The sequence below is a fragment of the Rhinichthys klamathensis genome, unplaced genomic scaffold (genome assembly GCF_029890125.1).
Source record: "Rhinichthys klamathensis goyatoka isolate OS25496 unplaced genomic scaffold, OSU_Roscu_1.1 h1tg000029l_1, whole genome shotgun sequence".
NCBI classification, from domain to species: Eukaryota; Metazoa; Chordata; class Actinopteri; order Cypriniformes; family Leuciscidae; genus Rhinichthys; species Rhinichthys klamathensis.
Window position 1 is genome coordinate 3,248,607 of NW_026606579.1, and position 12,838 is coordinate 3,261,444.

At 44.1% G+C, this 12,838-nt stretch overlaps 1 long non-coding RNA gene across 2 annotated transcripts; it reads right to left on the minus strand.

Annotated features, from left to right (window-relative positions):
- Positions 1–2,549: 2,549 nt before the first annotated feature.
- On the minus strand, positions 2,550–3,330 carry LOC130080020 (uncharacterized). Of its 2 annotated transcripts, none has more exons than XR_008806640.1 (2): positions 3,138–3,330; positions 2,550–2,617 (listed from the first exon to the last, which is right to left on the minus strand). It is a non-coding gene; the product is annotated as an uncharacterized LOC130080020 (long non-coding RNA). The 2 variants fall into 2 exon arrangements; XR_008806641.1 differs by having other exon boundaries at positions 3,009–3,330.
- Between the last annotated feature and the right edge of the window lie 9,508 nt (positions 3,331–12,838).

The window sequence follows — 12,838 nt, forward strand, 5'->3', positions numbered from 1 at the left end:
GGGGCTCTTATTTTGTAAAACAACATCAGAATGTCCTGAAACACTGCAGTTGACACCTTGAGAAGGTGTACTCTCCAGCAGAGGTGGAATTTGTCTGTGGAAGCAAGGACTTTTATTTTTATAATTTTCTGAATGTATGGACAAAACAGCGTATATATGAGTTTTGGGGGGTTCTTATTTTGTAAAACAACATCAGAATGTCCTGAAACATTGTAGTTGACACCTTGAGAAGGTGTACTCTCCATAGACATCATATAGATAGACGCCCTATTGGCCGCTGGGCGCAAGAAATGCGGCCGCCATCTTAAACCGGTCATACTCCAATATGCGTTGCTTAGCAGGAGTAGATGCCAGAGCACTGTGCAGCATATTCCTGCTCAAATCGGTGGACCATCGCTCGGAGATTACTTTTCACATGTAATATTTAAGATATAACACTACCGTACTATTAATTGTATTTTGTGAATAAAATATTGAATGTGTCCTGTATCGTAGCTACGTGTATGACCTTTGCAGCAAAACAAACCGCGTGAAAATCAGTTCGGTATTCAGTGAGATATGATTAATTAAATGCGCAGACAGCTCATTGCAACTGCCAAACAGATTACACTGAGCGGAGCGGGCGACCGGTCTAAGATGGCGGCCCCACGGCTCGTCCACGCCAATAGGCAGTAGCGGTCGATAGGGCGTCTATCTATATGATGTCTATGGTACTCTCCAGCTGAGGTGGAATTGGTCTGTGGAAGCTAGGACTTTTATTTTTTTAAATTTTCTGAATGTATGGACAAAACAGCGTATTTATGAGTTTTGTGGGGCTCTTATTATGGAAAACAACATCAGAATGTCCTGAAACATTGTAGTTGACACCTTGAGAAGGTGTACTCGCCAGCTGTGGTGGAATTGGTCTGTGGAAGCTAGGACTTTTATTTTTATGATTTTCTGAATGTATGGAGAAAACAGCGTAGTTTGGGGGGCTCTTATTTTGTAAAACAACATCAGAATGTCCTGAAACATTGTAGTTGACACCTTGAGAAGGTGTACTCTCCAGCTGAGGTGGAATTGGTCTGTGGAAGCTAGGACTTTTATTTTTATGATTTTCTGAATGTATGGACAAAACAGGTAATATATGAGTTTTGTGGGGCTCTTATTTTGTAAAACAACATCAGAATGTCCTGGAACATTGTAGTTGACACCTTGAGAAGGTGTACTCTCCAGCTGAGGTGGAATTGGTCTGTGGAAGCTAGGACTTTTATTTTTTTAAATTTTCTGAATGTATGGACAAAACAGCGTATTTATGAGTTTTGTGGGGCTCTTATTATGGAAAACAACATCAGAATGTCCTGAAACATTGTAGTTGACACCTTGAGAAGGTGTACTCGCCAGCTGTGGTGGAATTGGTCTGTGGAAGCTAGGACTTTTATTTTTATGATTTTCTGAATGTATGGACAAAACAGCGTAGTTTGGGGGGCTCTTATTTTGTAAAACAACATCAGAATGTCCTGAAACATTGTAGTTGACACCTTGAGAAGGTGTACTCTCCAGCTGAGGTGGAATTGGTCTGTGGAAAATAGGACTTTTATTTTTATGATTTTCTGAATGTGTAGACAAAACAGCTAATATATGAGTTTTGGGGGCCTCTTATTTTGGAAAACAACATCAGAATGTCCTGAAACACTGTAATTGACACCTTGAGAAGGAGTACTCTCCAGCTGAGGTTGAATTGGTCTGTGGAAGCTAGGACTTTTATTTTTATGATTTTCTGAATGAATGGACAAAACAGGTAATATATGAGTTTTGGGGGGCTCTTATTTTGTAAAACAACATCAGAATGTCCTGAAACATTGTAGTTGACACCTTGAGAAGGTGTACTCTCCAGGGGCCGGTTGCACCAGCTGTGCGTAAGTTACAACTTAGCCTAGTTTTGACGTAAATGGGCACTAAGTTACAACTTACGCACTACTAAATATTTTTCCGTTGCACCATTAAACTTAGTTTAAACGTAACTCTACGTTCCAACTAAATATTTACGGCAGCTCCGATCAGGAGTAACGGTTGGAATAAAATATCAGACAGACTGAACTGCATCAATAAGCTCTTCTTTTACCTGACAGACTTCAATTCTTTAGACATATATGATAATGCTGACATTTACACTCGCTTACATTTTAAGAGAGAGCAGTGGCGTAGGTTTGATTTTGAAATTGGTGGGGACGGGGACATCAATATTTAATATATTTAAAGTTTTGATCGAAAATTTTGCTAGGGATATATCAGTGTCACTGGATGGTAGGGACACGTCCCTAGCGTCCCTACTAAATTCTACGCCCCTGAGAGAGAGAACATTATGTGAAAAGATTACTTTGTTAGCAGCACTTTAACACGAACCCGTCCTAAACGACTGTAAAAAATAGGTCCTACACAGCGCCGCTGTGTGCATTGGTTCATGTTGTGTGTTGGAGAGGCTTTGGACTGTTAGGTTTGGATTAGGTGATGGATGAGTAAACCCTTCTGGGTGCCGGTAAGAGCACAAATAATGAGGAGACAGGTGATCAGATTAACTTGGTGTATTGTAGGTAGATGGATGGATCACAACTGTATATTCAATGATGTACATAGTCTGGAAAATAAGTACAATAAAGAGAATGAATAAACTAAATACAATAATAAGCATTCACTGTTAAATAATTAAATAATTATCCTCAATACTCATCATTGACATTTTTCTACTTAACATCCAGTTGAATAAACAGAAACATGGTATTAAACAGGAAAATACACACTATAAGGGCAATTTGTCCTCAATAACATACAATGCCCATATATGGGTAACCGCATGGCTCATATGCATTACATACAAACAGACATGACGCTGATCGTCTAGTATTGGAACATATTAACAGACCGACTAACATCCCCTCATTAATAACCCATAACATTGATATGGCGCTTAATAAAGAATGAATCGTCACACTCAAGTAATAGCCTATTACTAAATACTAGCATATTACCGATCTGGATAACACAGAACGATCTATACAGGACATGTCCGGACATGCACTTATGTCACAGACGCTTAAGTCTATTCAGATCAAGTTACACAACTGAAAATCAACATAAATATAATCAAATTGACTTACTTTAAGGGCAATGACTAACATCATAATATTACAGTTGCACCAATCACCCCGAACGAACAGGAATCAGCAACTTTACAGCTGACAGCTCTCACAGATCACCTACACACAGCAGATAGCGGCAGTTGCACTGACGACTGTACACTGTTCTGCATGTTACCATGACTACGGTTTCAGAATAAAAGTCCCGACTAAATGCGGTCTCAGAATAAAAGTCCCGACTGAATGAGCCTTTAATACAGCCGCCCCCAAAGATGTGGAGCATCTTTGCTGCCATGAAAGGCGACTTCACTTATCAGGGGCTAGCAGCATCGGGACAATCCTTAGGTAAGGCTGGCAGGATGACTAGGCGGGCTACCGGTCTGGTGTAAACTTGGCCCTTTATCTGAACGTCCGCTGAACGGATATGACCATCCGGACTTAGGTGAGTCTTGATAACTTGTCCCACAGGCCATAAACCACGAGGTAATTGGGGGTCTACAACTAAAACAAATGTTTTCTCCTTCAAGTCAGGGGGAGAGGCTTGCCATTTCTGGCGAGTTTGAAGGCTGGGAAGATAGTCCCTAATGAACCTTGACCAGAATCGGTCCGCTAGGATCTGGGAATGTCGCCAGCGCCGGCGACTTAGCATCTCTGATTCTGGGTAAATGACTTGAGGCAGAGATCCATCCGGCCGCCCCATGAGGAAACTATTTGGCGTCACTGGGTCAGCATCTGCAATATCGGACGACACATAACCCAAGGGTTTTGAATTCAGGATGGCCTCCACTTCCAGCAAGACGGTCATCAACACTTCCTCGGGAACTGACTCTGAATCCAAAACTGTGTACAAGGCTGACTTAACAGATCTCACCTCCCGTTCCCAGACTCCACCGAAGTGGGGGGCCGATGGGGGATTGAAATGGAAATGGATCTTCTGACGAGCAAGCTGATGCTGTATATCAGGAACTAATGCGGCATAAGCTTCCCGTAACTCCCTTTCACCCCCGCGGAAGTTCGTACCTTGATCTGACCATAACTCAGCCGGTGTCCCTCTCCTCGAGACAAACCTTCTAAGAGCCATGAGGAAGGAGTCAGTACTCATGCTTGGAAGTAGGTCTAAATGGACTGCTCTCGTGGTCAAACATTTAAACAGAATACCCCAACGCTTCTCTGTACGTCTTCCGAGTCTGACCAGCAATGGTCCAAAACAGTCCATTCCACAAGAATGGAAGGCAGGCTTGTAGAGCCGAAGACGAGCAGAGGGTAAATCTGCCATCTTAGGGATTGTCGGTTGGGCCCTCCACCGTTGACATTCCGGACACTCATGTTGAAACCGTCGCACAGCTTCGCGGCCACGAAGAATCCAGTAATATCTCCGTAGTTCGGCAAACAGCCGTTCAGATCCAGAATGATGTAACTTCTGGTCATAATGATGTATGATCAAACGGGTGACTGGGTGATAAGGGTCCAAAACCAGAGGATGTAAAACAGAGTCCTCAATGCCTGCAACTCTCCTCAGACGACCTCCTACCCTGATAAGACCACTGGACGGATCCATTTCCGGGGCTAAGGTGATTAGACGACTTTTGGACCTGACTGACTTCCCACTCTCTAACAATTTATAGTCCTCAGGAAATGATTCCTGCTGCACCCGTCTGAGAATTTGGAGCTCAGCCTGATGGTAATCCTCAGCCTGGGGAGAAGTCCCAGGAGAAATGGTAGTTCGAAGTTCTTGGGCTGTCACGTCCAATAGTTCCTGCCAGGTATGGTAGTTCCACCCATCAGTATTGCCAGAAGAAGGAGGGCAGGTACTGATCCCACAGAAGGCCGATTTCCGCAGTTCAACCTTGTCTGCCATGGTCTCAGTCGTAGGTAATACTGGCCAATCCTTGGGATCCTGGAGGAGGAAGGAGGGTCCTTGAGACCATCGGTTGGATGCAGCGAGGTATTGAAGAGGTTTCCCTTTCGTGAGGTCATCAGCCGGATTGTCTGCAGAACTTACATAATGCCATGAACACTTATCCGTCAACTCCTGGATCTCAGCAATTCTGTTTCCGACAAAGACTCTGTATCGACAGGACTCCGAATTCAACCACTGAAGGACCGTGGTAGAGTCTGTCCACAGGGAAATAGACTTGATGGGTAGGGTCAACTCTTTCTCCAGTAACTTAGCCAACTGTGCTGCGACTAGACTTCCGCAGAGTTCCAGTCTTGGAATAGAGTGAGCTCGTCTAGGAGTGACACGCGAGCGTGCGATGATAAAGGACAGGTAGGTCCGACCTTCCTGGTCGGTAGTCCGGAGGTAAGCCACCGCTCCGTATGCCTGCTCAGAAGCATCCGAGAAGACATGTACCTCATGAGTAGCTATACTCATTTCAACTTCAGGAGGGAGATATGGCCGGGAAAACGTGATACCAGGGAGGTATTGGAGTTCCTCTTCCCAACTATTCCAAGACCGGAGGAGCTCAGGTGGTAAGTTGGGGTCATCCCACCCTCTCTGTTTGTTCCACAGTTGCTTAATGATCACTTTCGCTCGAGTCGTAAAAGGTAGAAGCCAGCCAAGAGGGTCGTATTGGGAAGCTAGGACCTTATAGATATTCCTCAATGTAAGAGTGTTATATACCACAGGTCGGTGCTTGTACGACAAAGTGTCCGTCTGCCAGTTCCAGCTCAGGCCTAGCGTTGATTCAGGGATATCTGACTTCTCCTGCGTCAACCACAGTTCCACACTCACAGCTCGGGCATTGGTTGGTAGGTGACTCACCACACCAGGAGCATTGCAGGCCCACTGGCGAATGTCAAATCCAGCTCCAGAGAGGATATTCCGTAGTCGATCAATCAAACTTCGCGCTGCTTCAACAGTAGGCAGGCTCTGCAGGCAATTATCGACATAGAAACATCTCTCCACCGAAAACCGAATCGTTTCATCAGTCTGAGGATGTTGCTGTACATGGCGTTGTAGTGCGTAGGTTGCACAGCATGGACTGGAGGTCGTGCCAAAGGGTAGTACCTGCCACTCAAGAATCCTAGGTGCCTCATCCATCTTCAGGTCCCGCCAAAGGAAGCGGAGTAGAGGACGATCCCCAGGTAAAAGGCGAACCTGGTGAAACATCGCCTTGATGTCCCCACTCACTGCCACAGGATGTTCTCTGAAGCGGATAAGAACACCCAATAGCGAGGCCCCAAGGGTGGGCCCTGGCAACAGGTACTGATTGAGGCTTTGTCCTTGATACTGATGGGAGCAGTTAAAGACAATGCGGCACTTTCCATTGTGACTAACAATGTGGTGAGGGATGTACCAGCATTCAGCCGAATCAGGTAAGGGGTCAGTCGCTTCCCGAACAGCTCCTGTCTCAACTAATTTCCTCATTTCCTCTTTATAGACCTCAGCTTTGGTGGGGTCCTTCAGCAGACGCCTCTCTACACTACGAAGGGTAGGTAGGACTGACTCCTTAGGTGCATTCAAACAAGGCATATCCTTACGCCGCAGTAAAGGCGTAGCTAACCGATTGATGCCCTCCACAGGGTGAGTGCGGGTTTCCATCTCAAGCAGCTGAAGAGCCTCATGATCTTGCTTGGACCGGGTTACATCTTTACTCTCCCACTGCGGACCCACATCCAACTGCCACAGGCGTTGAACATTCTGGAAGAGTTCGTCCTGAATTGGATCCATGGATGTTAACAGGCATTGCCGTGCTGCATGAGGCCGCCCCATGAAAGGAATGGGGCCCTGGAGCGTCCATCCTAGGCGTGTATGAACTGCAGCTGGCGCACCCGGGCCGCCCCAATGAACAGGCTCTGTCGGAATTATGAGATGGGGCTGATCGGAACCGATGAGAAGTAAAGGCTGGACTTCATTAAGTGTACTGATTGGAAGACCCCGCAGATGCCTGTACTTCTGTCGTAGCTGTTCTACTGGGTAAGACTGGCGGGATAGGTTAAGACGATCTGCTGTGAAGGCATGATTGATCTTATAACTGGTTTGGGGTTTACAGATGGAAGAGATCTGAAAGGATATGGAAGAGCCATGAAGGACCTGAATATCGTCTCTCACCGTCCGCAAAGGCAGATCCTCAGGGACACCCTTGATGCCCAAGGCCTTAACTGCAGTGGAGAGCAGAATAGTCCTCTCCGAGCCATCGTCAAGAAGAGCGAAGGTGTCAAGGGTGCGATCTTCATAATGTAAATTTACAGGAACCACTTTGAGCATGACTCGACCTCCGACAGAGGGTTTATCCAGGAAGAGTCGATCCGGAGAGGAATTCGTCAGGCAGCTCTTTTCCACTTGAGCCGAATCCTCCCTCGGGGATAGACCAACATTCACCTCATGAAGAGGGCGGAGATGTGTGCCTTGGCATAGGTTGCAGGGTTTCTTAAGGTCACATTGAGCAGCATGGTGTGCCCTAGCGCATCGCCAGCAACGGTTGTTACTCCGAATCCATGTCCTGACCTGGTCAGAGTTAAGCTTACTGAAGGATGCACACTGGCTTAGATAATGCTCAGTCTGATCACAGAATGGACAATACCGTTTCACTTTAGAAGGTTTAGTTTGTGAAACGGGACCCTTGCGAGAGATGGGAGTCTCAACTGGGGGTTCTTTAACCCCATGCAGGATGGTCACAGTTCTCTTTCCAGAGTCTTGCTTAGCGTGAAAGACTTTAGACATCGGCTCGGCATCGTAGCTGTGGCACCATGTTTCGTAACGGAGCCAGTTCGAAAGGTCAACTAGATTAGGGGTCATGCCAGGTTGGTGGAACATATGGCGACGGAAGTCAGCACGCAGCTCAGGTGGAAGCTTACTAAGAAGTCGCGCAACATGGGACCCACAACTTAGCTCCAGTTCACCATCGCGTCCCAAGGTTCTCAGTAGTCCCACTAGTGACTGTACCTGGAGAGCGAACCTCTGGAAGGCAGATATATCACCTCGCTTGATGTCAGGACTCTCAAGAACAACAGCGATCCTCCTTAAGGCAAGTTGATGCGGTTGACCAAACTTCTCATGAAGTGCAGTCATTGTATCAGTGAATGGGGTAAGGGAGTTCAGATAAGCGTCCGCTATCATTCTAGCCTCCTCAAGCTTGAGATGATCCACTAAGATCTGGTATTTGAAAAGTTCTGTCCCGTCAGGAGGGAGCAGGTTCTCTAAAGCAATCCGGAGTCTGGCAAACTCACCAGGATCAGGCCGGCTAAACTTAGGAATGGTAGGGGTAGGTCCTCTGTACACATATTCAGACATAGATACTGCAAGAGGTTGATTGGGTTCTACCTTCATCGCTAGATTTGGAGGAATCGAATAAGCAGGCATAGAGCTGAACCGTGAGGAGATAGGTACCGACGTGCGGTTGGCAGGTAAAGGCATGGCCGCAGGTGTTAGCAGCTCTTGAAGCTCTTTAGGAGTAGGAGGAGGGGGAAATCGCCAGACATCAGGAGCATAAGGTTTAGGAGGGCGTGACTGAGTAGCTGGGGATACAAAGGGATAATTTCTGGTCTCTGGCATCACAGGTAGGTGAATTGTGGCACCCGTATCAGACAAAGCAAGGGCATCCACCCGGGCTCTCAGCTCAACGTCAGGCTCAGGCCACGGGGGTGGGGGAAGCTCAGCGAAGTGTCCATCCTCCACTAAGTTTGTAGATTCAGCTGGCCTCAGGGGGCTGGATAACTGAGACGCTGTCAGCTGTGCTGGCGATAGGTTCTCTCCTCTAGCTTTACTGAGATCGACTCGAAGGGACTGAGCCACCTGTACTAATTCTCTAACTTCAGCACGGACTTCTCTCAACTCCCTTAAGTCAGCCTGGAAAGCCTGATGTGTCTGCATTAGTTGTGCATGCTCCTGGCGCAAATGCTGTCGCTCACGGTCATGTGCAGAGGTAGTGAAATCAGCTGCCGAAGGCGACGAGAAGGAACGCTGAGGACATACAACATGCTGTGGAGGCAGATAATTCGAGGACATGATCTGTGATCCACCAGAACATATCAGGTCACCATCAGGGGCAATGGCGTAGGTCTGGAAGGATGAGGGGGGAGTCCGTTGGGCAGGTGCCTCCCAGGTTTGTGGAACATCATGATCAGCGACAGGTCTGCCTCGTGTATAATGTACCTCATATTGCTGTAGGTAAGCTGGAGGACGAGTATGGCGCTTAGGGCGAGTTCCTCCAAGCATCTCCTCATCAGAGTCCATAACTTCAGAGGGGAATACTCACTCCGGCTCGAAGGACCAATTTGTTGGAGAGGCTTTGGACTGTTAGGTTTGGATTAGGTGATGGATGAGTAAACCCTTCTGGGTGCCGGTAAGAGCACAAATAATGAGGAGACAGGTGATCAGATTAACTTGGTGTATTGTAGGTAGATGGATGGATCACAACTGTATATTCAATGATGTACATAGTCTGGAAAATAAGTACAATAAAGAGAATGAATAAACTAAATACAATAATAAGCATTCACTGTTAAATAATTAAATAATTATCCTCAATACTCATCATTGACATTTTTCTACTTAACATCCAGTTGAATAAACAGAAACATGGTATTAAACAGGAAAATACACACTATAAGGGCAATTTGTCCTCAATAACATACAATGCCCATATATGGGTAACCGCATGGCTCATATGCATTACATACAAACAGACATGACGCTGATCGTCTAGTATTGGAACATATTAACAGACCGACTAACATCCCCTCATTAATAACCCATAACATTGATATGGCGCTTAATAAAGAATGAATCGTCACACTCAAGTAATAGCCTATTACTAAATACTAGCATATTACCGATCTGGATAACACAGAACGATCTATACAGGACATGTCCGGACATGCACTTATGTCACAGACGCTTAAGTCTATTCAGATCAAGTTACACAACTGAAAATCAACATAAATATAATCAAATTGACTTACTTTAAGGGCAATGACTAACATCATAATATTACAGTTGCACCAATCACCCCGAACGAACAGGAATCAGCAACTTTACAGCTGACAGCTCTCACAGATCACCTACACACAGCAGATAGCGGCAGTTGCACTGACGACTGTACACTGTTCTGCATGTTACCATGACTACGGTTTCAGAATAAAAGTCCCGACTAAATGCGGTCTCAGAATAAAAGTCCCGACTGAATGAGCCTTTAATACATTGTGCATGTCAAATATCAGTCATAATCAATAAACGTAATTTCTTGTTTTTTGTATGAATATTTATTTATTGATCCTTATTAATTTCATTTCAAATACAGTTTCTGAATGTTATTTATATATAAAAACACTTATGTTATTCATGATCAAGTATCGTATTAAATGGAAACTTATTTTTACCGTTAGTAACGTGAGGCAAAAGAAGTTAGAATGAAGGATAAACTGAAATTCACGGCATTTCAACACAACTTCTGCTCACGTATTTGAAGGCTGCTATTGGTTCATCGAGGCTAAACGTCATATTATGCGACTACGCATTACTTTACGGAGAGTTTACGACCTACTAGCTAAGTTCTACCTTACGAACAAATGGTGCAACGGAATAAAGTACAGAGTTAGTTACAAACTAGCTAGTAGTTACTAAGCCTCTAGTGTGGACTTTACGTTACAATTTAAGAAAGAAGTTACGAACGGCTGGTGCAACCCAACCCTGATGAGGTGGAATTGGTCTGTAGAAGCAAGGACTTTTATTTTTATAATTTTCTGAATGTATGGACAAAACAGCGTATATATGAGTTTTGGGGGGCTCTTATTTTGTAAAACAACATCAGAATGTCCTGAAACATTGTAGTTGACACCTTGAGAAGGTGTACTCTCCAGCTGAGGTGGAATTGGTCTGTGGAAGCTAGGACTTTTATTTTTATAATTTTCTGAATGTATGGACAAAACAGGTAATATATGAGTTTTGGGGGGCTCTTATTTTGTAAAACAACATCAGAATGTCCTGAAATACTGCAGTTGACACCTTGAGAAGGTGTACTCTCCAGCTGAGGTGAAACTTGTCTGTGGAAGCTAGGACTTTTATTTTTATGATTTTCTGAATGTATGGACACAACAGGTAATATATGAGTTTTGTGGGGCTCTTATTTTGTAAAACAACATCAGAATGTCCTGAAACATTGTAGTTGACACCTTGAGAAGGTGTACTCTCCAGCTGAGGTGGAATTGGTCTGTGGAAGCTAGGACTTTTATTTTTATAATTTTCTGAATGTATGGACAAAACAGCGTATATATGAGTTTGGGGGGGGCTCTTATTTTGTAAAACAACATCAGAATGTCCTGAAACACTGCAGTTGACACCTTGAGAAGGTGTACTCTCCAGCAGAGGTGGAATTTGTCTGTGGAAGCAAGGACTTTTATTTTTATAATTTTCTGAATGTATGGACAAAACAGCGTATATATGAGTTTTGGGGGGTTCTTATTTTGTAAAACAACATCAGAATGTCCTGAAACATTGTAGTTGACACCTTGAGAAGGTGTACTCGCCAGCTGAGGTGGAATTGGTCTGTGGAAGCTAGGACTTTTATTTTTATGATTTTCTGAATGTATGGACAAAACGGCGTAGTTTGGGGGGCTCTTATTTTGTAAAACAACATCAGAATGTCCTGAAACATTGTAGTTGACACCTTGAGAAGGTGTACTCTCCAGATGAGGTGGAATTGGTCTGTGGAAGCTAGAACTTTTATTTTTATGATTTTCTGAATGTATGGACAAAACAGGTAATATATGAGTTTTGTGGGGCTCTTATTTTGTAAAACAACATCAGAATGTCCTGAAACATTGTAGTTGACACCTTGAGAAGGTGTACTCTCCAGATGAGGTGGAATTGGTCTGTGGAAGCAAGGACTTTTATTTTTATAATTTCCTGAATGTATGGACAAAACAGGTAATATATGAGTTTTGTGGGGCTCTTATTTTGTAAAACAACATCAGAATGTCCTGAAACATTGTAGTTGACACCTTGAGAAGGTGTACTCTCCAGAGGAGGTGGAATTGGTCTGTGGAAGCTAGAACTTTTATTTTTATAATTTTCTGAATGTATGGACAAAACAGGTAATATATGAGTTTGGGGGGCTCTTATTGTGTAAAACAACATCAGAATGTCCTGAAACAATGTACTTGACACCTTGAGAAGGTGTACTCTCCAGCTGAGGTTGAATTGGTCTGTGGAAACTAGGACTTTTATTTTTATGATTTTCTGAATGTATGGACAAAACAGAGTATATATGAGTTTTGTGGGGCTCTTATTTTGTAAAACAACATCAGAATGTCCTGAAACATTGTAGTTGACACCTTGAGAAGGTGTACTCTCCAGATGAGGTGGAATTGGTCTGTGGAAGCAAGGACTTTTATTTTTATAATTTTCTGAATGTATGGACAAAACAGCGTATATATGAGTTTTGGGGGGTTCTTATTTTGTAAAACAACATCAAAATGTCCTGAAACATTGTAGTTGACACCTTGAGAAGGTGTACTCTCCAGCTGAGGTGGAATTGGTCTGTGGAAGCTAGGACTTTTATTTTTATGATTTTCTGAATGTATGGACAAAACAAAGTATATATGAGTTTTGGGGGGTCTTATTTTGTAAAACAACATCAGAATGTCCTGAAACATTGTAGTTGACACCTTGAGAAGGTGTACTCTCCAGATGAGGTGGAATTGGTCTGTGGAAGCAAGGACTTTTATTTTTATGATTTTCTGAATGTATGGACAAAACAGAGTATATATGAGTTTTGGGG